Source organism: Lycorma delicatula, chromosome 1 (assembly GCF_047948215.1).
Source record: "Lycorma delicatula isolate Av1 chromosome 1, ASM4794821v1, whole genome shotgun sequence".
Taxonomy (NCBI): Eukaryota; Metazoa; Arthropoda; class Insecta; order Hemiptera; family Fulgoridae; genus Lycorma; species Lycorma delicatula.
This window is the reverse complement of record NC_134455.1, coordinates 341,657,070-341,680,781: the sequence shown is the minus strand read 5'-3', so window position 1 is coordinate 341,680,781 and position 23,712 is coordinate 341,657,070. Positions and strand designations below refer to the sequence as shown.

General features: G+C 31.9%; 2 long non-coding RNA genes across 3 annotated transcripts in view; one reads left to right on the top strand and one right to left on the bottom strand.

Annotated features, from left to right (window-relative positions):
* The window catches only part of LOC142318383 (uncharacterized), a 173,744-nt gene extending 156,631 nt beyond the window's left edge, over positions 1-17,113 (bottom strand). Inside the window, exon 1 of the long non-coding RNA XR_012754899.1 lies at positions 16,906-17,113. This is a non-coding gene — a long non-coding RNA (uncharacterized LOC142318383). The remainder of the gene's footprint in view (positions 1-16,905) is intronic.
* The window catches only part of LOC142318381 (uncharacterized), a 309,019-nt gene that overhangs the window by 186,011 nt on the left and 99,296 nt on the right, over positions 1-23,712 (top strand). Inside the window, exons 1-2 of one of the 2 annotated variants that reach the window (XR_012754898.1) lie at positions 17,085-17,165; positions 17,728-17,859. This is a non-coding gene — a long non-coding RNA (uncharacterized LOC142318381). Of the gene's footprint in view, positions 1-17,084; positions 17,166-17,727; positions 17,860-23,712 lie in introns of those variants that run through there. The other variant, XR_012754897.1, reaches the window with a different exon arrangement.

Sequence of the window (23,712 nt, the reverse complement as noted above, 5' to 3'; positions counted from 1 at the left end):
AATGTCTCCAAGAATGACAATCAAATTTCATGATTCATTTTGTATGGATATATTCCAAGGAATTTATGGGTATATATATATATGCATTTCTCTGTTATTATGATGAACACATACATTATTCATTTTATATGTAAAGTGGCAGGCGTATACGGCTAACCTGATTAATACGAATTCGAATTAATTTGAGGTGTTTTAGTGCTAGGATTAATATAAACAAAACAAAAACTATTCAAGTAGTTGAAAAATATTTATTAAAAAAGAATTAATAAAGAATAAAAATAGTATAATCGATTGAAATAGGTCGTTTTGTAAATCAGTCTTATGAAAAAAAGCACCATTTTCTATAAACCATTTCTGAGTGTTATGCTACCTAAGCTGTAATTTCCTTAAACAAAGTTTGCGATAGAATATGCAATAACTAGATAGATTTAAACTCTTCATGTGGTGATGAAAAATGAACATATGTGTTGTAAATAATTAACGGACTCTTTAATTTTTCAATTTTTAAGGGATACCGGTCCACCGCTCGGAGGGGGCTGACGTACTCATTTGGATGAAATTGTTTGGCTCATTTTGTAGGTTACTTTAATAGTTCCTTTTATACCTTTCAATTCCTTTCTCTTATCTTTTTATCCTGATCACTGTGCTCAAGTACAGTTTTCGGTTTTAACCGGATTCCTACTGCATTCGTGCTACGGATGTGGGGAAGTTATGAGTTAATTTGTTCACGATATTTGTACTGCATCGTAGGGACGGTCTGCCGATGAAGCCGTTCTAGGAAATGTTTTTCTATTGAACATTAAATTGAAAGAGAGTTTATAGTGTAAAGCCGGGTCTGTTTCCTTCTCCTAATGCGTGCATACATACTTATTTTAATGAATCTATCTCTTAGAGTAGAACGATCTCTCTAGAATTCATCTAAGTTTACTTACCTTCTTGAACTATTATTGCATCGAGCTGAGCTCATGAAATGTTTATTTATATGTCAGAAGTTATTCTAATTAATGCAATTGCTTATTTGTACACTCATTCTAAGAGTAAACAAATATCACGACCGATTATGGTTACTTCCATATTATTCTCAAATATTAAAATGTATATAAAAAATTATAGTAATAAAAAAATATAACTGAAAAAAATCCCGCAAACTATACAGAAAACAAGGCTTTAATACTTTACCTGTATAAATCTTCAATCTCTATAAGAGTCATTCTCTCAATTGAACTTTTTTTACTATTCTTATTTTAATTTACAACTGTTTATTTGTTTAACAAATTAAAATTAAAAAAATATTAAAATATATATATATATATGTGTGTGTGTGTATTTTAATATTTTTTTAATTTATATATATATATATATATAACTTATTATATTTTAAACTAGTACAGTTCGAAAAAATGAGACAGTTCTAAATAAAACGTTTCAACAAGATATAAAATTTCCGTTAGTTTGCGGTATTATTGGAACATAAAAAATGGTTTTCGAAGATATCAATAAATCGCTTTTAAATATATTTGAATAGCATAGTGAACAGAAGGACTTTGTACTAAAACTAATGAGAATAAGTATAAAAAGAATTTAGATTTTAAGACGGGTGAAGTAATTAATGACGGGTAAGTATTTAAGACGGGTAATCAAGACATTTTATTTTCAGTAATACTCGTAAGTAAGATGTACACTTAAAAAAAAATCATTTACCGTTAGTGATTTAAGAAATAATGACCTAGGAAATGTTAAATGAAATATATTAGTTAAGCAATTTTAAAAGGTTTATCTCCGAATTCAGATATTGCAACAATTAAGAAAAGATGGAATAAAATGTATATATATTGAACATAATAAATAAAATGAAGGGATTGGTATATGTGTTTGAATGAATTCATATGCGTTTAAACAATTATGAGCAGTAGGCATGGTAGCCTCATATAGACAACGGTAAACAAACTTGATAAGTTTTAGTCTTTTAAGATGTAGTGTAGTAAAATAATGTAGTTTCTATATAGGTGGACGCTCGATCGCCATGTAAGTGCAACAGTTGTCGAAATATAATAAATAAGAGTGCCTATAGGTTAGGTGCAAGAAATTTAAAGACAATAATTTTGTAGGAAATTAGTTTTAAAAAAAATTATGAACTGAATGAATATCCTTGAAAGTGTTAATTTTTATAAGTAATTACTGCAGTGAAAATTTAAATAGCTGTGTATAATAGATTATCGCTTGCCGCTTCTGTAAAATCGCATGAAACAGTTTTACATAAAAGAATTGACGTTTATATTTTGTAAACTAAACCTGCATCTTCAACTAAATGGAATCAAATCATTGTAGAAAAGACAACCTGTAGTTAAATCTACATTCAAAATCAAGAAAATAAATTATCCGAAAAAGTCGGATTTGTTTACAACAGTTGAAGCGCATCTCTCTGTGGGTGAGATAAGTTGTGTAGAGTATGTAAGAGGACAAAAGCTTCTAATATTGCGTCCGATTATACGTAACTGTATTTCGTTTTCCGTAGGATTACACCCGTGTAATGCTTTATGGAAAAACAGTAAATCAAAATATTCTCTTCGACATACAAGAGATGGTAAATTATGTAGTAATTGAAGCTGTTGTTTGCCAAGATGGTGAAGTTTAAATTTGTGAGTCAGCCAAGATAGAAAGTTGTTCTGAATGGATTCAATGTTATTCGTTGTATAGTCTCTTCGAAAATTCCAGGTTCAGGTGGAATATTCAAGCTGGCTTCGAACAAGTGACTTGAAGAGTAAGACACAAGTTCGAAGATCAACAAAAGGTCTCGCAATCCATTTCAACAGACCAAATTTCTCTTCGCTCGGCTAACAATCATGTCTGCGTGTTTAGAAAGGTATAGCTTGGAGTCAGGGAGTATGCCTAGATCGGTGACGGAGTTTACAGTATTAATAGGAAGAGAATTTATTGTATAATTATACTAAGCAATGTTAGTTTTTCGGGAGAACAGAATATGTTTAATTTTTGAGAAATTTAGCGGCATGTGATTTCTCGTTGCCCATTGGTAACTATGGTTAATATTATGTTGTAACATTAGGTGATCATGTAAGCTTTTAATCTGAAGAAATATTTTAAGGTCTTCGGCATACATACTCAGACCAACAGAGACGGATTCAGTAATATCATTGATAAAAAGTAGAAACAGCAACGGGCCAAGGTTGGAACCCTGTGGAACTCCAGAGATTGCAGAGAATTCTCGTTGGGAAGTGCATCCAGCATACCTAACAGCAAAAGTTCTATTATTCAAGTATGAAGAGATCCACTTTACAAGACGCTCACTGAACCCAAATACAGCCAACTTCTTTCGGAGCAGATGATGCGGCATTTTGTCAATTGCTTTTTGAAAGTCAAAGTAGATAGCGTCCACCTGACCTTGAGATTCAACAACAGGACCAATTTTATCAAGGAAACAATTGAGGTTTGTGGTTGTGGAACGGGATTGCATGAAGCCGTGTTGAGAAGCGAAGATTTTATGTTTGATGTTTTGAGATATACGAGATGTTAGGAGTGATTCAAAAATTTTTGAAAAGGAGGATAGGACGGAAATTAGAAATATGGGAGACACCAGGTTTGGGAAACGGAGTAACGATCTCCTTTTTCCATAGCCTGGGGAAAGTTCCTGATTTCAAGCTCCAGTTACACAATGAGGCCAGAATAGGAGCGATCACGCTGCTGACGCCTTTAACAATAAAAGGGTGGTATGCCATCAGGTCCACTAACTGCCTTGTGATTAATTTCGTTAATGGTGGTTAATACTAATTCGACGCTGACATAGGGTATATCAAGCTTAGCACAGTTCATCCGATCTTTGGACGTTGAAAAGGTATCCGCTTGTACACTCTCTGGAAAAGACTGAAACACAGATTGAACGTACTCCACAAAACGAGTACATAGCACTTGAGGATCGGTGACTGGTTCATCATCGATCAGAGGTGCAACTACTCTTTCTGGATTAGATCTATGTTTTGAGACGTATTTCCAAAATCTTGAAGGCTTAAAAGTTAGATCGCTTTCGATGAACCTTGCGTGGTTATAATTATCCCTAGAAAGCATCAATTTAACTTTCTTCCGTAGCTCTGAAAACGTGTGATAGTCAGAAGTAAGTCTCGTTAATTTAAATCGTCGATGTGCTACTTTTTTCTTCTTAATCAGCGCTATAAGTTCGGCTGAAAACCAGAACGGAAACTCAGAAGATCGACGACGAGTGATGGAAACATTCTGGGCTAAAGCTTTACTGATCACCTGATAGAAATTCGTCACAGCTTTGTCCAGGTTAGGACACAGAAGAACATTGGCCCAATCTGCATTCGTCACGTCTATAAAGAGAGATTTAAAGTCTCCCTTTCTAAAATTATTCGTGGGACGATTTGTAACATGATCATGAATGAACGAAAAGTCATGTATGATTATTGAGAACGGAGGATGATATTTATCCGGGTCCACAACACCGTCCGAAGAAAGAGTTGACACAGTTACATTCGTAAATACAAGATCTAGGCTAGTTCCTTGTGCAGAGTTATGGTTGTAAAATCCTAGGTTCAAAAATCTACTAGATTGAAGATGTGCTTAGATCGACATTTAGAATAGTAATTGCAACAGGAAAGAAAAGTGCGATCATTCCAGACCACACCGGGGGTATTGAAGTCACCAGTTATTATTATGTCGTATTTTACGGAATCTATTTGTAAAATTAAATCATTAAAATAGTGTTCCAAAACAGATGGGTTCACAGATTGTGAAAAATAATGAACACCGAGTATTAGGTTTTTGGATGCAAGTCTTGGTACCTCGATCCAGACCGATTCGGCAGTCATCTCCAGATCCTTGCATCGAACACATTTAATATTGTATTTAACAGTGATTAGAGTGCCTCCGCCACGGTCAGCAATGGAAGATTCATAGTTTCTGTCTGAACAAAACACTTTATATGATATATGATTCCGGGAAGAAGTTTACATTACTATGAACGTCCGATAGCCAAGTTTCCATCAGTGCAATGAAGTTATAATCAGAATCGGTAAAAGCTGCGTAAACCTCGTAAGACTTAGTATGTAGGCCACGAACATTTTGATACAGTATAGACATTTTAGCCATTAGTATTAGTGTTACCATCCTTCCCTGGTGAATTCGTATTTGTCTTAGTTTTCAAGAGCCAAAAAAGGGGGAAATAAAAATACCTTCTGGCCAAATACTAGCATCGTTTATTTTATTAAAGTCTCGGCTATACACGTCAATGTGAAAAGAGTTGTAGTAAGAAAACCGAGTTTGCAATTTGCTGCATTTGATGTAGTCAAGGTTCAGATCACTGCAAAGATTCTCCACTTCGCCGACGGTAACAGAAGTATTGAATCTGGTCACGAATAGGGCTTTTTTCTTCTTTGAATGGGAGGAGACCGTTAATTTTGCTTTTTAAACTACCGGGTTTGATTAGGTTTTTTTTTACTTTTGTAAGGAACTTTAACTGAAGAATCGACAGACTTGGAGTGACCAGCACTACTTGGAGTAGAAATTTTCCCGTTTTTTCAAACACTGATGATTAACTGTTTTGTCATTGTCAGTTTTGTTTTGTTTTTGATTTTTCAAGGCTACATGATTACCAACATTATTATTAATATTGGTGACAGGTAATGGAACCTTGACTTTAGAACCCAAAGAGTCATCGTCCATACTGCAGCCCGAGAGTACACTTATAGAAGGACTGTCACTCGATGTCATCTTATTACGTCGACGAGTTTTCTTATGTCTCTTGCACATTCTGAATTCTTGATTAGATGCGCTGGCAGACTCAGATGTGTGCGTCGCAGATGATCGGGGAACATTTCTATAAAATATACTAATTATCGTTTTAAGTTCTTGATTTTCGGATCGGAGTAGTTTAACTTCTTCATAAACAGAGGAAATTTCTGTCTTCAAAACTTATAAAATTTCAGTGAGTCCATCCTGAAGAGACGATTGTAGAAACCGTGTTCCAGAGTCAAAATATTCCTGGGGTCTCGCTTCATTAATGCCAGATAACTCTGTTACTGTTTGTAAAGTATTTTTTTTGATTTGATACTTTGCCATCAATAAGAGAACTATTGTTCATGCAATTGCTGCACTTGAAATTGTGCATTTGAAATTCGTCTTTAGAAATCTTCAGACATGTCATATGGTAACGCAAACAACAACTGACGACACATCGAAGATTCTTCTGCTTGCCATAGAACGGTTGTTTGCAGAGGGAACAAGAGTCAGAACTGCCCGGCATGACGTGTATCTTAACAGTAACCAAGGTGAACAAATTGAAACTAAAAGTTGGACGTCTTAGAATACCTGCCTTACAGCAAGAGTTATATAAAATTACAAACTAACTTAATAATAAAAAATATAAAAAAATTATAACTTTGATTTGAAAAGTAGATTGTACATCAAATAATAATCAGAAATTTCGAAAATCAATCAGTGAAATAATTTACGATAAATCAGCTATTTAAGAAGAAAAATATAACATACTTAAATAATACAAATAATGTTCATGTGTTAGATTCTGAATTAATAATAATTATATGATTAATCAAGCAACAATTAAAATCAGGAAAAGTAAGCACTTATGGAAACATCGCTTAACGTATAATTATAATAACAATAATTTTAGTTGTAAGCATATTATTAAAATAATAATTATAACACAACAACGATGATGGTAAAATAACAAGAATTTAATTCGGGATACGTGTAAATAAAATTAAAAAAATATAATAAATAGAAAGAACTAAACGAGAAAAATAGAAGTATGAGATGGTGAGCAGGGGTAAAAAGCATGTCTAACGAAAGTAATTCTTCAAGAAAGGAAGTCTAACCTATAAACACGTGGTAGATTTGTAGGTTAGACAAGTGGTCGCATGAAGTAAGGAAACGGAAATAAGGACGCACTTCCGAGGTAAGGGTAGTACCGCTTAACTTATCTTATAATTACCACGTGGTGAAAAAATGATTTTACAGCAAAAAAAAAAAACCTATGAAAAAATGAATATAAAAATAAAATTGAATATTATTGAAGCAAGATGAGAAGAAGGAATATACGAGGTGGGAATAAGAAAAATTTTAAATAAAGAAAAACAGGAGAAAAAAAGAGGAAGCCATGTGGGACTTGGATATTACAATTAAAATACATAAATGACAAAAACCCACATATTAAAACACCAGATATTATTTACAAATGGCAAAAAACACGTTCACAAGCACTAAGCACAAAAAAACCATATGCACTGAAAAAATCCGCACTAAATAGTTAAAATTCCGGGAGCATCTCGAAGAGCCGTCTTGTCGCCGTAATAATAATAATAATGTCCTGAGGTAGATAATCCCCACGTCCGGAACACGACATCTACGTTCCACGTCCAGGGCGGCAACAGCTGTACTCACATACATTACATATAGCTGGCTAACGGGGTTCCGAGTATTGTTTCTCGGATATACTTTTTTCGGCCGATTTTCATCTGGAGGCCGAATTAGAAGACTGGATTTCGCGGCCACCTGCAGATACGAAATTCTTACTGATTATGGAAATGGATTGATACTACCTTTAGAGCTGGCGATGTAGCGGCCACGGTTGAAGTTATTTGCAGGTGTAACGGAGACCTTTCGTTGTCCGCATGCCCCCCGCGATGGCAAGCATGTAGTTAAGGTGCCCATGTTGTTCGGTCTGTCGGGATCTTCTTAACTGTACGGAGCAGGAAATTGTAGAAGAATTAGCACCGCAGGGAGTATTAGATTGTCGGAGGTTGAACATGAGAAGGAATGGTGAAGTCCTACCATCAGCATCCCATGTTCTTACATTTAACCGTCCTACTTTGCCGGAGAAGATAAGAGCGGGCATACATCGGTTGGATGTGCGGGCATTTGTCCCGCAACCAATGCGATGCTTTAAATGCCAACGCTTTAGATACACCGCTGTTAGGTGTGACAGGCCACAAATATGCGTGTGCGGTGATGAAGTTCATGAAGGAGAGTCGTGTAAGGAGCCTCCTACCTGTATAAACTGCAAAGGACAGCATTCCTGTAGATCCAGGAACTGTCCTGTATGCAAAGACGAAGTAGCTGTGCAGGAAGTAAAAACCCTGCAAAGGGTCAGCTACTTTGAAGCAAAGAAGATCGTAAACGCCCGCAGACCTAGAGCAACAACAACCTATGCTCAGGCTGCGGCTGCTGTTCCTGCTCCTGCTCCAGTTGCTGTTGATGAGAGTGCAATCATCAACAAACTCGCACCTACCTTGGCTGGCTTAATTGAGAGGATAATTGAAAATAAAATGAAGCCTCTCAGCACTAAAGAACCTGTTAAGCCAAGAATAATTGTACAGCCTCCTGAAGACACATCTCCAAAACAGAAAGTCGCTCCAGTACAGAAGAAAACGGACACTAAACCTGAAATCCAAGTCCGTCTTAGTGAGATTTTAGTTGATGAAAAGAAACTGACAGCTACAGAGTCTGTTATGGAGGCTCCCAAGCCTCCTGTAACTGAAGTGGCCTCTAAGCCTCAGAGGCCACAAAAAATTTCACAGGGGGGACGAGTGTCCCCCCTTCAACAGGCGGTGACGGGTGAGAACCCCGTGTCTGGGGTCGGCCAAGTTGCCGCCCCACAATCGGCGCCTGTAACCGGTAGCGATCCATGCCTGTCAAACAAATTGCAATGAGCAATTTGTTTGATGAGGCACAAGTTGCAAGGAATAACGGATTCCAATTCTCACCAGAAAAAAGGTGATGTGTACGCTTTTGTAGGAAGAGAATTCCTCATCAAACTCCTGCGTTGACAATTGATGATAATCCAATACAATATAAAGACAACGTAAGATATTTAGGACTAGTATTGGATAAATCCCTTACATGGGGATTACATATACAGGACTTGAGTGATAGATGCAAAAGAGCCCTAAACATTATAAAATGTTTATCGAACTTAAATTGGGGCTCAGAAAAAGATACATTATTCAGATTGTATAAAGCATTGGTTCAATCTAAACTAGACTACGGATGTATCGTATATTCATCCGCTAGAAAGTCGCACTTAAGAAAGTTAGACGTAGTTCATAATAGCGGAATAAGATACGCAACAGGTGCTTTCCGCACAAGTCCGGCGGCTAGTCTGATGTCTGAAGCCGGAATAATGCCACTACATTATAGAAGAGAGATCCTCTTGTTAAGATATGCAGCAAATATATGGGCTTTCCCTGCTCATATAAATAATAAATTGTTTACGAATCATCCCATGGCTGCATTATACGAACGTCGTGCTACCTATTCCAGACCAGCCGGAATTAGGTACCACGAATTAAGAAGTAAATACGAAATTGCCTTTCCAGATAGGCCATTTTGGCTAACCTGCATTCAAGAGCAGTGAGTCGGGATGTGTACGATGATTGCATGTGGAACACTCAAGGGTGGATTGAGGGTGACATGCTATGGGTGTGCGCGGTGCATCTCTGTAGCCTGTTTATAAGAAGAAGTCAACTGCCATGGCACCCTGGCGCGACTGATATACTGCCTAACGGCGGTTCTGGTCGCCCTGAGGGTGCTTAAACAAACTATAAACGAGACTCGTAGAAGAAAGTAATGATATTGATAAGTTGAATTTTTAATTTTATGGTCTTTTGAGAACCTTATCTCAAATTTTAATATCGGGGCACTTTACACCCCGTAAGTGTTTCGTGTTGTACTTGTCTTTTGTATCTTAATGTTTTGTGTAGTTTGTGCTTTTAAATAAAATGTAAGGGCCCTTTACAACCTTACATATGACGATCCCGATGGTGATACTAATTTCTTTTAAAGAATGTGACGAGGGCTAATGACCTTAGCAGTCGATGCCCGTAAAAATTAATAAAAAAAAAATAATAAAATAATAATAGTAACAAAAAAGGGAAAATAAGATTATAAGGTAAAAATCAGCAGAATAAAACTGTTGCTGAGATTCTGGACTTCTTAAAGCAGCATCTTAGGCGAGTACAGAATCAATTGTTTAATATTAATCAGCGTGAGGTTTTTAAAACGATGTAAATTCCACCTCAGGAGCGTCCATATTAAATTACTGAGAAAGGATACGATCGGATTCTGCTTTACACCGTGATAGGGTGGATTGAATCTTTGAGAAGAAGAGCAGAACTAACCGAATCCCGGTTATGTTTGATCATGAAATCCCTCTTTATTGGTATTATTACGGTCCGTTGTAAAATATTGATTAAGTGCTGAACGTTTGGTTCAAATGTTTTTCAAGTATGGAATCGAGACTTGCAGAAGTTCTCTTTCAGATACTTTTGGATGCAAGTCTAATACCAGAGATTTTTACGATAGGGTAGACCTTTTTGTTCCCAAGCACTATTCTTGTATACGACTCAACTAACTAGGTCTACTACCATTTATAAGATATAAATATCTCTCCTGTGTGCCAAGATGTATGAACAGTTCGAAAGGCGGCAAGTGTTAGCGGAGGAATACAGAGGTTATTGATAACGTAGCAAAGGTAGCAAGGAGCAGTTTTTGTTGTTTATAGCGTCATATGTGAAGAACCAAGGAAGAGTTGGGTGTATACTGTACATATTAATTACAGGAACACTTTTGACTCGGTGCCACACTCCTAGTTATTGGAGGTACTAAATCTGTACAAGATCATTATCATCATTACTAAGTTTTTGCAGAGGTCTATAGGAACGTTACAAACATGCTAACACTTGTATCCCGAATGTTATCAAATACGTATCCCATATAAGGAATGCGATTAATATCTCGAATTAGACCAGTATTGAATCCACCTAGATTTGTTTGCATCACTGATATTGTGATGCAAACACCCACTGAGGGATGTTTCAAGGTGATGTCTTGAGCTTGTCTTTGGTCTTGCCTAGTAATGAACCCATTACCCATAATGTTGAAATCTGTTCATAAGTATTTCCAGATGGGCCAATATAGTTTTCGATATCTTAGCTGGCTGAACGGTTTAGTGTAGACATATGCACGAGTTTTGGTCAGGAAAATATAGAGTCAATATCAAGAGGGCTGCATGTCAGTGTTGCAGATTCAAATATATGAATGCCTGTAAGTGTGCTCCTGGTTTCATGGCAACTATAGAACACTGAAAAACCTACTGATACCTTGGTTTCATGCATGATGTGGGACTGAACCACAGCCACCCAAGAGAGGCTTTAACATCTGGTTTCAAAAGTAAGTTAAGTCCATCGTGAGTTCTCAGTTGACTGGTCCTATTAAAGTAAATGTGAAGGCAATAAATACATTTGTAGTTTCACTTGTTACATATAGTTTTGGTGTTGTAAAATAGCAATAACGTATCTACAGAGGCTAAATAGTGTTATTCCCAAGATATTTATGAAGTTCCAAGGGCAACAATGGAGCTCAGTTGAGCTGTTCCATCGGAAGAAGGTAGGAGAATGGTCATTGATTTCATTAAGCCACATGCAGAACAGCTGTAGTACCTCAGGGATATCTTTACAAAGAGGATCATCCCTAGCTTGCTGCACAGGTAAATAATAGGATTAGTAATTAGTATTAGCTTAACTCCACTACAGCTAAATGATAATGATTTCCAACTCTTGACTAAGGCCTCACGGTTGATGAGAAGGTAGGTGGATAGAGAGGAAAAGTGTTCTGCGGTAGATTCATTGTTTGCCTTATGGATGAGGAGATTGATTATGATGATTCCTTTCAATGGCTGGAGGGAACAGGGATGTTTTCTGAAACTTAGCTCCTTGTATTTACCACACAGGAGAAGGTCATTAGCCTTCTCAGTTACAAGAAACATTTAGTAAAATTTCCTATGGTTCTGTCAAACTTGTGGCTTGTATGAGATAAAACCAGTGAATCAATTGAACAAGTAATTAGCGGTTGTCAGATTTTAGCACTGATAGACTACACAAATCGTCACAAGAACGAGGACAGGAAACCCTGCATCAGCGAATAACTCTTGGTGTGAAGATACTTGAAGATTTCGTCCAGTACTTTCTGTATACTCCTCTATCTCTGCTTAAAATCGCAAGTTATTGTGTTTATTATAATCGTATGATTCTCACAGATAAGTCAGTAGAACATAGCAGAACTGACATTTTAGTGACATACAAACAGGAAAAGAATACCTGGCTTATACCATTTGAGGAAGAAATATTGTACAAAGGTGGTGAAGTAAAGAGATTAAGTGGATGAAATGAAGGATATCTGGAACCAGAAAGTGGTACTCTTTGTTCTTGTTCTGTTGGGTGAGATTCTGTATTGCCTATATACAGAATTAAAGTCTTATAATCTTCCAGCTAGTTTATTTCTATGGAAGTAAAAGGCTGTTCTCTTGGACACATGTAGATTAGTAAGGAGGTGTATAACATACCATCTTGATGGCTCACCAATAGGTGGCAGTGAATCGGAAATATGAACCCCAAAGGTAATGTAACCGCTTTTTTGCACACTGTAGTTATCGTTTATAATACTGATTCAATATAAGTACAGTAGTGTCGTTTCAAGCCTTGCCAATGCAGGTTGAAGCGCTGAAGACTAGTGGTAGCACGCGATGATGATAGTAATAACTTTAAATTAAAAATAGATTGTTTATAATTAAAAAAATATTTGATTTCACCATTAGAGACTCTTAAAAATCTTTAGAAAGATGTGAATAAAAGTGTTTTTGTCGATTTTAGGAGTGGTAACATCTCAGCTTTGCTTCCGGAGATACCGGAATCCCGGTCAGGCATGGTATTTTTTAATACGCTACAAATTTCCATTCTCCTAGGTAAAATGAGTAAAACAGTCGAGACCTATCATCTCAAAAAAACAAAAAACACAAAGAAAAAAGATTTTTCTACTGATTGTTCAATAACACTGAATACAAATAGTGAATTCTTAATTTAGACTTATGAATAAGAAATTAATGAATGTTACTAATGTTAAAAAATAAATATTTTTACCTCTGCCTCATTGTTTTTTTTACTGCTCATTTCAAGGAAACGAAATTTTCCTTGAAAAACAGGAGTAACAAGAATTTTATTTCAATACTGAAATGCTTACAGATTAATACAGATAACGATATGAATAGAAATAATATTCTATTTGAAAGTTGCTTTGTATACAAATTATGCGATAATAAAGAATTTCTGATAGATAATTTTATTCGTAATTTCTTTGACATGACTATCACTTTTTCGCGAGTTACCTACTATAATTTAGAAGTACAATTTATAAATATAAAGTATTTTAAATAAGTAAACTAGATTTCATATAGCAGCTTAAGTATCAAACTGCTAACTCTTTTTTTTCTCTTAAAGTATTAGAACCGATACTCTGTTTATTTAATCCTGCCATTCTGTTAGCATTACTGTAATACCATAAAATCCAGGTTAATATTACCCGTGTAATACTTTTTTTACGAAATTATTTGTATTGCACATAAAAATAACAACTTTCTGGTTAAAATTATTTATTATTAATATTATACTTTACAAATCTTGGTGCACAATATTTTATAGAGTTGTAAACATTAAACAAATATTAAAATATAAAATTAAAACACTAAATCTAATGGATGCAAACATTCATTAAATTAAAAGTAAGTTATAATATGAAATTTTCATTTGAAATTACTTCAATTGATAATATAATACAAAAATATTAAATATTACTATTTACAGTTAAGACAAGAGTAAGTCACATGTTGCTTGCGTAAATAAATGTTGCTTGCATGTTGTTTGTATCTTACATTTAAAACAAACAATGTTTGTTTTATTGTTTTTTTTTTTTAAAAAAAACTTGCATCTTGTGCGTTTTGTTTCTGAAACTTCCCCGTCAGAAGTTTCTGGGAGAAGCAAAATTTTATCTTGTCCTTAAGTTTCTTTCACAATGTTTAGTGAATTCAACGTTCTAGGCATGTATTTTCTTGATTTTATATGTGGTGTAATAAGTAATTTTTTCCAATAATTGTAAATAAAATCTTCTTTTACTTGGTGAATTCTTTAAATTTAAACTTTTAGTTTGAATTGACTAATTCCCAAAGAACATATATATTTGTATGCAGATACGTTAGGCATGTTGTAAAAAATTATCACTGTCCACAGATTAGTTTTGAGTTTGCAAGTATATATTGTTACAAGTTGGTCAAGCGTATCTACAGTACTTTTAGTAGCGTTATAATCTGTAATCATTTGTGAATTTTTGTCAGTTGTTGTACTTATCTCTACTCCAGTTTGTAAAGTACTCAAAAACAACACTTTTGTTCTTTTTTTGGAGCACCGTTCACCACTGTTATTAGCAAAAAAGAAAGATGAGCTGTAAACATCCTTATTTGTCATTTGCACCGGCAATTCTTTCCTATTTTTTTCTTTTTTACGGTAAATAGCAGATTTTTCTCAGAAGAAAATATCCTAAATTGTAACAAAGTTATCTACTACAACATTCTAACTTCCGAGGTCACTAGTCAAATCCCACATAACGCTTGTTCCCTGATTCTTTTCAGGCTGATTTTCCAGTATAAACGTGCAATTTTAGCACGTAAGAAGTACTACTATCACATAATATCCATATATTTATACTATATTTTGCAGGTTTGCTGGAAATGTATTGTTTGAAAGCCCCAACGGCCACGAAAACTAATTAATTGTTAAACAATTCTTACATATTTTTCAGGATAATATAATTTTGGTAGAACTTCTACCTATTTTTCTCAGACTTCATTCTAATTTATAAGGATTCTAGATTCTAGTCTAGAATATTAATCTAGTCTTATAAAGAAGACATTCTAAATTTCAAATTTATCTGTACGCTTTCGTTCTTGTGTCAATCTATTATTAAAATAAAAAACTAGAGATATTGAGCGGGACATTTCAAGGGGAATAGTTGCTCGGAATGCGGGACGACCAATATCTGGTTACCACAAGCTTTTTGTTGATTCCCCGTAAATTTTATAAACCCCTAACAGTATCAGTAATCCACAGTTTTCCTGAATTGAGATGTTTAAATTCTTCCATTTTTCTCCATAAACTCGAGGTCCCTTAATGTTAATCATTTTTAAAATTTTATTTGCGATAGAACTGAAAATAAGTTGAAACTAATTCGTCAAGTACCGTATGCTGCAAGATGCATATCTCGTGACAACGGGTGAATTTTTTGAAAATGTTTTGCGCAGCTTGTCGTCCGTGTTGTTGTGGAGGTTCCACCTGCCTCTAAATTTTTCCACTTTACAAAGTATACTTGTGTTTGCTGCATAATTTCTTTGCCTTTCTCCACTATCCTTATCAGATACATCAATATCACTATCACTTTCGGTGCTTGTATGATTTCCAAACTCTGACACTTCTTCACTGATTTCTTCACTGTCGGAAACTGCTATGCTTTTTTGGATTTCGTTCTGTTCTATGTGACTTGCCATACTCATATTGTACTAAATAAAAAAATGAATTCAGACTAAATAGACTGAATTGTTTGAAGTTTACAACACTGTGCTCGTTATGTGTACAAGTGAGATGTCCTACGTAAAAAAATTCATCTTGAGACATGCATAATTACATATCATGTAAAATTTGTTAACATATTCAGTTACATAATGCTTGTTTTCTTTTCGTATGAATGATTGGTTTCTTTCGAACAGTATTTCACAATTTATTGATGTTGTGGAATACGTGTAAGTTCAGAGATGTCAAACGTCTATGCAAATAGGGACATTATACTGTACAAACCCAATCGAATATCCTCAATCCACCTCATCAACAGTAAGTAGGTGAAATAAAATATAAAAAACGCATCCGGTCTTATTGACCCGAACAATACATTGGTACAAAACTAAAATTTGGGAAATAATAAAAAAAATATTATTAAAAATAATTAAGTGGCTAAATTTTTCAAAATAAAAGTAATAAAGTCCTAAAACCTTAAAGTAAAAATCTTCAGCGGAAAAGAAATGACAGAAGGGCAAAAACTCTTTCGGATCATATTGACCCGAACGCAACAGCGGGGTTAAATTTATATTTGAGTTTATTTTTATTGTAATAGTTTATTGTTAAATATATTTTTATTTAGTTCGGTGACAATTAATTTTATCTCATAAAATAAAGGATAATTTAAAAAATGATAGAATAAGAGCACAAATTACAAGAAATAAAATAAAATTACAAGAAAATTGTCGATTAAGAAGAGATTAAAGAATAACTTCGTTATCACGATAACTTTGCAAATAATTAAATAAGTTTGTTTAATAATATTCGTTTAAATGCACACTATAAAAAAAAAGAAAAAATGGAAAATATTAATCGATTACTGTATATATGTTTTACATTTCACTTTGTTAGTGCATATAAATTCTATTACACGGGACATACGACCCTCCTCACTCCTCGAAAATCAGTAACGTTTATTACAAACAGTAATAAAATGATTTTGCAAAAATAATAAAATATATTAAACTAGAATTAAATTAGGCTAATGAATTACAATTAATAAATGATCAATGCCACAATATAAATCAAAGAACGTTAATTTAACAGTTTTCTCTGAATATTGAGTAACTACTGAAGATCAGTGCTGAAAGTAAAGGAAATCATTTGTTCAGAGAGGTGATATAATATCATATATTATGTAAAAACAAAAAGTGAGTAAATATTTATATACGAGCATATATATATATATATATATATATATATATATATATATATATATATAGAAATGTTTGTTACTAAAAAAGTAAGCGCTTGAAGTTTTCAGGTAAGAAGGAAGTCTAAGTTCTATTCCTTGATGGTTATGAGATGAAAATAACAAAACTTCCCGAACCGAAAGAAAACTAAAGTGATAGCGAATAAATATTAAATAAAAACTTTAAATTTAAAAAAAAATTATTATCTTCTAGCAAAAAAATAGGAAACTTACAAAATAAATTCCTATACAGAAAAATGCCTCCAGGTGTGCTTTCGAATGTCGATTTCAAATATAAAATTGGTTTCTCTGATTTACTGTCCTCCAGATACAAAATAAGACGTACAGTCAAGTCGAAACATTTTCTTGATCACATCTATATACAAATTTATGCACGCTCACACGCTTAGAGACAGCAACATATACACATGCACAGACTAGATCAAAGATTTCTTTCTTTCTACGACTTCTACAGGCATAATGATATTAAGAAGGTATAACGTCATAATTGAAGTTATTCTTTTCTAACGAAATACGGCGTAGTGAAATTTTAATTCAAATTCTTTTCCTTTATAATTTCTTAATCTTTTAAAATGCTGTTTAAAAGATTACGAAATCTTAATCTTTTAAGACAAATTCTATTTGTCTTTTTAAAAACAAAACTTTTAGTGAAATAAAATATTTTTTAATTGAAATCACAAGTCGGTCATTACAAAAAAAGCTGTTATCCGTTTTTTTAAAAATATTATCCAAAATAATTTTTCAGTAAGATGGCACAACCGAAGTTGTAGGATTTTTATGCATTTAGAAGTTCATCGTTCTGCTGCACCATAACTAAAATCAATGCCGATTATTTTATTTAGATTCTAGATCGCATACATTTCACTCTTATATTATGGTAAGACTCGTCCGGTATACTCGTACTCGTAGATTTGTATTAGAGGAATGAAGCGATAGTAGTATTAGAGGTACGATGAAATACATTGAACATGATGACAGGTAGAGAGAGACTGTGAACAATATCTTCTTTTATCATTGTAATTTAATATGTTGCAGGTCGCTACTGAATATGCAAAGCGTGTTTGAGTGATGTTGTTAACAGATTATTCATGGTCATGGCTTTCAAGACATTTTTATTCTGCTACTGTGCATGTGTTTCTGCCATATTTGCTGCACATATAATATCAAGTAAGTATTCTTTATTTAAAATAACTTTTAATTTATTTATGTATTTGCAAGTTACATTATGGATTTTAAAATCATCAAAAACTAGTCATGATAAGTAAAACAAGAAAACAATAACCAAAATTCAGTGTGCTGAAGAAATTACTTCTATAAAAAGTATACCAAATGTTCAGAGAAAAGTAAAAAAATTCAGTAACAAAAAATTTTAAAAAGGAATTTGTCATTTCGATAAGTTATAACACAATAAACAGATGAAACCTAAAATTAAATTTTTCTCATTCTTAAAAGTAACGTTTACTTTTCATTTGGAAAAAGGTAATACTGTCATAAAAATTTTCGTACATGATGTACTCTTTCGGCACTTAACAAATTTTACAGAAAATATGAATAATTTTCGTAGTTTTTAATTTATTTCTGAGTTTAATATAAGCGAGGTAGCACGAAAGCCATAGTAATTTTAGATACATAAAATTCATTAAATTAAAATATACCTTATAAATTAAAACACGTTTCAAAAAATCAAATGAGGCCTACAGTAATAATAGAAACTTATTTTGGGATATAAAATTTTATTGTTACATTTACTACATTAAAATAATTTTTTGAATTATATTTATCCGTCATCTCGTATTCGTTGCGAGCAGGTATTTTCTCGCGCAGACTACATTGAGGTTGGCGCATTGCGTCACAAAGTAAGGTGAATGGCAACGCAGTTGAAAAATTTTCATCCATTCGACGATTTAGTATTAAGAAAAAAAATGTACAATACAATAACAGTAAATAAAATATAATTCAGTTTAATTATAAAAAAAAGCAGTTGTTAAAGTGAGATCAGTACAGCGAATAGAAGTGGGTGATTCTATTATTTAATGATTTTTATATTAATTATTTATTTTATATCTGAAATGCGGATGAATTTAAAGTTAAGTCTTAAATTAAAAATTAATCTTAACGATAACCTTGTCCTTTGTTCAAAGAGTTAAAATCTGATAAAGTTACGGTTCGGAGTACTGTTTCAGAGGTCTTTTTTTGTTTCAGAGATAGCCAAATTTATCCCTAACGTATGAATATATGTAGATTTTTTAGGGATATTTGCAAAAATTAATAGTCCATAGTAAGTTACACAATTTTCTCTGTGTTCGAAATACAGCGAAAATTGTTGTTTTTTTGCCTACATATAACATTGAACACACCAGTGCATTACTGTAATCGATGGTATCATTTAATTAAAGTTGAAAGAACTTCAATTTTAATTAATATTTTTATCGGGTTTACTCTATAAAAATTTACAAAAACATTAGCTAATAGTCTTAGTATGGGTACTTCTTTCGATAATCCTATAATTGAGATACGATTATATTGAAATGAGGCATTAAAAAGTGATTTTCTGAAGATAAACATTTGTTTAGCTATTTAAGTTGTTAAACTGAACTGTTGATGTTTGCTATTACTAATTATACTACAGATATGTCAATAATTACACTGCAAGTAAACTGTGATTGTTTTGACTGAAATAATGATTATTTGATTCACGATAAATATTTACCTTGAACATGGCGAATACGAATTTATTCCGATTTATTTGTTAATTTATTCTTATTTGTGTAACTAATAAGCTACACATGCCAAAACGTTTTGATCACATGCCAATTGTACTTGATCGATTGAATTTTATAGAAATATTTACGATTTAAAAACACTAGTAACAAAAATATAATCGCTTAAGAAATAAATAATAATTGTTATTATAATAAAACACGTTTTATTTAGATAAACTCAGCTAAATTATTTTGTTAAGTTGGCCTTTCATATTTTATCATATTCTACCTGTGTTGTGATTGATTTTCAGTATATTTTTTAGCAAGGAGTAAACACAAAAAAAAAATTAATGAAAAGATTCGTAGAAATACAGAAATGTTAGAAAGAAAAATAAATAATCTTCTAAAATGTAGTCTTATTTATTAAACACCAAAAACAAATTTGTAAGTTTTCTTTGTTTCATCTTTTGAGATTTGTGATCAGTTATTTAACTGATTCGATTCTACTCTTCATTGTATTATGCAGTAATCTCTAAATTTCAACATATTCACTATATTCTATGTCATCAGTCATCTCTTAATATTCTTTAATGTAATTTTTTTGCGTATTTATCCTTTAATTCTATACACTTTCCTATTGTACTCGGTTCATATCCTACTTCTTAACTTTTCAAAAAAATAATTCTGATGATGCATATATTATTTAATATTCCGGTTTTTTCTTGTTTGAATATAGTAAAATACCACAGAATTCTTATCTCAAAATAATATCTTATGAAATTATCAACTTCTTTTCATCTTTTTTTAAATCCTCATTCCATAATTTTTCTATGTGTTATTCTTGACACCTGTTGGATCACTCTTCTCTCTTTACAGTGGTTTTACTGATACAGTTTGACGGGTGATACTAGATATTTCTTGTATCATACGAAGATAGAATACTATTATAAATAGTATTATAGGACAAATTCTTACTATTATAAATATATTGCATCGATCCAAATTCAGAAAAATGTTCCTATTTTTAAGAAAAAAAGAAGAATAGTATGCATTAGTTTCTGTTATATAACACTTTTAAGAGATCGGAATAGAGTTAGTAGCTTCAATCTCTCGAAATAACCGGAGTGTCTTCCAATAATTCAAGTAGAATTTTCAAACATGATGAAACTCGGTTATATTTTTGAAAATTTTATTCACTCCATATTTATTTTTTAACTTGGACAGATAATATCTGTATCTTACTATAATAATTATTGAACTCAAATAGATTTATCAGTTAAGAGTTCATTGTTCTTTTCATAAGAAATAAAACTACTGTATTTTGAATTCAAATTTTAGTTACAAAAAGTTTAATAAAATAATAATTTCCTCATCGATAAAATTTGTCAGTGGGAATCGATTATTCTTAATACCCAATCCCTCTCGTGCTAGGAAAGAGAATAGGTTTATAAAAAAATTAAGAATCAGCCGGTATAGCAGAAAGAAATTAAAAATATTTATTTATATTAAAAAAAAAAAAATAAATAAAAAAGTTATTATTTTGTAATATTTTTATTTTATGTTGAAGTCGGTCGTTACATACTCTTAGGATAGCGCATATGCACTTATTAAAACCATTATATCTAGTAAATATAAGTTAATGAAATAAAATAAAGAAGAAAATTTTATTTGAGTTCGTCTGGTATGGATTTTCTATCTAACTATAACAAATTCTTACTGTCGCTAATCAGAAACTCATTTTTATTTGAAGAATAAAATCAATTGATGACCAATATTTAGTATAAAAGAAATATAAATAAATGAAAGGATTCTTAAATTAGATGCGCTTTAGATGATAAAACTGGAATTAAGTTATCGATATCGCATTATATATAGGTTGATGTATACATAATAAACTAGGATGTGATTTATATACATTTTTTTCCCCGCAGAAGTATAATCTACATTTATCTGATTTAAACGTCTTTTTAAATAATTTTGGATTTCTTTTTTTTCTATTTCTATAAGTTTATTTAAACACTTAAGAAAATATAGTTGCAACCTTAATATAGTCTGTTTTCTTTAATTAAGAAAATTAGTTTCAAGTAAAAGAAGTTTTTGTGAAAGAGCTTCGGTCAAAATAATACACAGGGAACTGTTTTATTTTTGTTGATTCGTGACCGAATGAAATTTTCATGAAGACAGACTTATAGGAAAATATTTTATAAACAATTTTTTAAAGCTAAAACTTTACGAATAGTTTTAAAAAAATAATTAATTTATAGTTGCCAATTCAATTTACATTAATAAAACTTTAGTAGACCCAACTATTTTGTTGCTTGTGATTGATATTTGACCATTCCTATATCCCTGATTGGAATAAACAAATATAGACGAATTTTTTCACCATTATACAGAACAAAGGAAAGAATAAATACGCGTATGTAGAAAATTAAGATAGAGTAATTATAGGTGTACGGTTTATATTTATTATTATAAGTGTTGATGATGACTTTAAAATGCTTTAAATAGTTTTATCCTCTAAAAATCATTTGATAAAACAATTGATCATTTTTTTAAAGCTGTAATTTTCCCTATCTTCATAAAGTAACAAAACATTTAAATAAATGTTGTGTATTTGATATTTATCTTTTCTGATTATTTCTTATTTTGATATTTAATTTCTAAAATATTTCACGTTAAAACAATTTATTGCTGTCTACAAAAATTACCTTAATAAATATTGATAGAATAAGGAATAATAATAAAATTAAGAGTTAAAAAACACATACAAAAGAAGATGATGCTCAAATGGATACTAATTATAAAAAAAAAATATTTGTTTAATTGAAAAAAATTATTGATAAAAGTATTAGAAAAAAGAATTAATATTATTACAGAAAGAGGGAAGGAGACCCCTAATACAACCAGGAAATCGCTAAAAAGTGGGTTGCTAAATCTTTGACTATGGATTTTTACGTGGAGGATATTTAATTTATGAACCATTAAAAAAAATACTAATGATTCTGAAAACATGATGAGTTATATTTACTGGATATTTATTCCATTGAAATTATCTGCTGAAGAAAAATCCAAGAGATAATTTTTATTAAAAAAAGGGGCTAAAATTATCCAATCAAATGAGAAAGAAATTAATGAAAAGTGGATAATTTAAAAAAAAACCGATTATGTTATTTGGGATCTTTTAATATCAGCACTAAAAAAATTTCCGAATAAGATGTTAAAACTAATATTTTTTCGGTGAAATAATAAAATGAAATTTAGAGGATATGTTTGAAATAATAAATATTACATTCCTTCGTGTTAATAACGTATTTAAAAAAAATTCACCTTTTGTTTATAAATTTAAAACAAACCAAGTATTTACAGAACGAGTATTTATATGCATTAAACGTAACTTCGTATGTTTAAATTTTAATTCTAAAAAGTCTGATGTAGGCACCACATGAATTCCTTGTACACCTTTTAAATTACATATACACATTTTTTTAAACTGAAAAGTACATAAAGTTTTATTCATTAATAACTTCTGATTATTTCAGTTTTTTTTTTTTGTTGTTATTATTGAAATATTATTTATCGTATTTTCTTTTTTTACAATCAGAGGTTATTAAATATATATATTTTAATAAAAAAAAGTTAAAAAAAAAGGAGAAGTCTGATTCGAACCGATGTGCCTTTTCCTTCTAAGATCCAAATATTTCATTAATTAAACTTTCATTTGACTATTACTCTGGAACCACTGAAAAAAGTAACACTTATATCAAAATCTCTCAATGAGGTCTTACTACCGCAGTTAAGAAAAAGTACAAAACCAAAAAATATTTGGATTTTGGATTTTTTTGGATACTTTTAATTCAATCGATTGTATTCAAACTGGAAGTGCACAACTAGATGTTATAACAGTCCTAAATCCAAAATTTCAACATCCTACGGCTAATCATTTTTGAGTTATGCAAGATACACACGTACGTACGTACGTACAGACGTCACGCCGGAACTAGTCAAAATAGATTCAGATATGGTCAAAATGGATATTTCCGTTGAAATCTGAAAACCAAGATTTTTCGTGATCACAATACTTCCTTTACTTCGTACAAGAAAAAACGCAACAAAGCGGTAACGATTTTAAATTGTGAATCTTTAACGGCTGAAATTTCATAACCGGTTGGTTTAATGAAAAGAGATGGATAATAAAGTAATAAAAATTTGTGTTTTAAGTATTAAAACTTTATACCTTTTATTTCTTTTTAGCATATTTTTACCCGTGCTACACATGTTTTATAAAAAAGAAAATTTCCTTAAGGTCATGAATCGG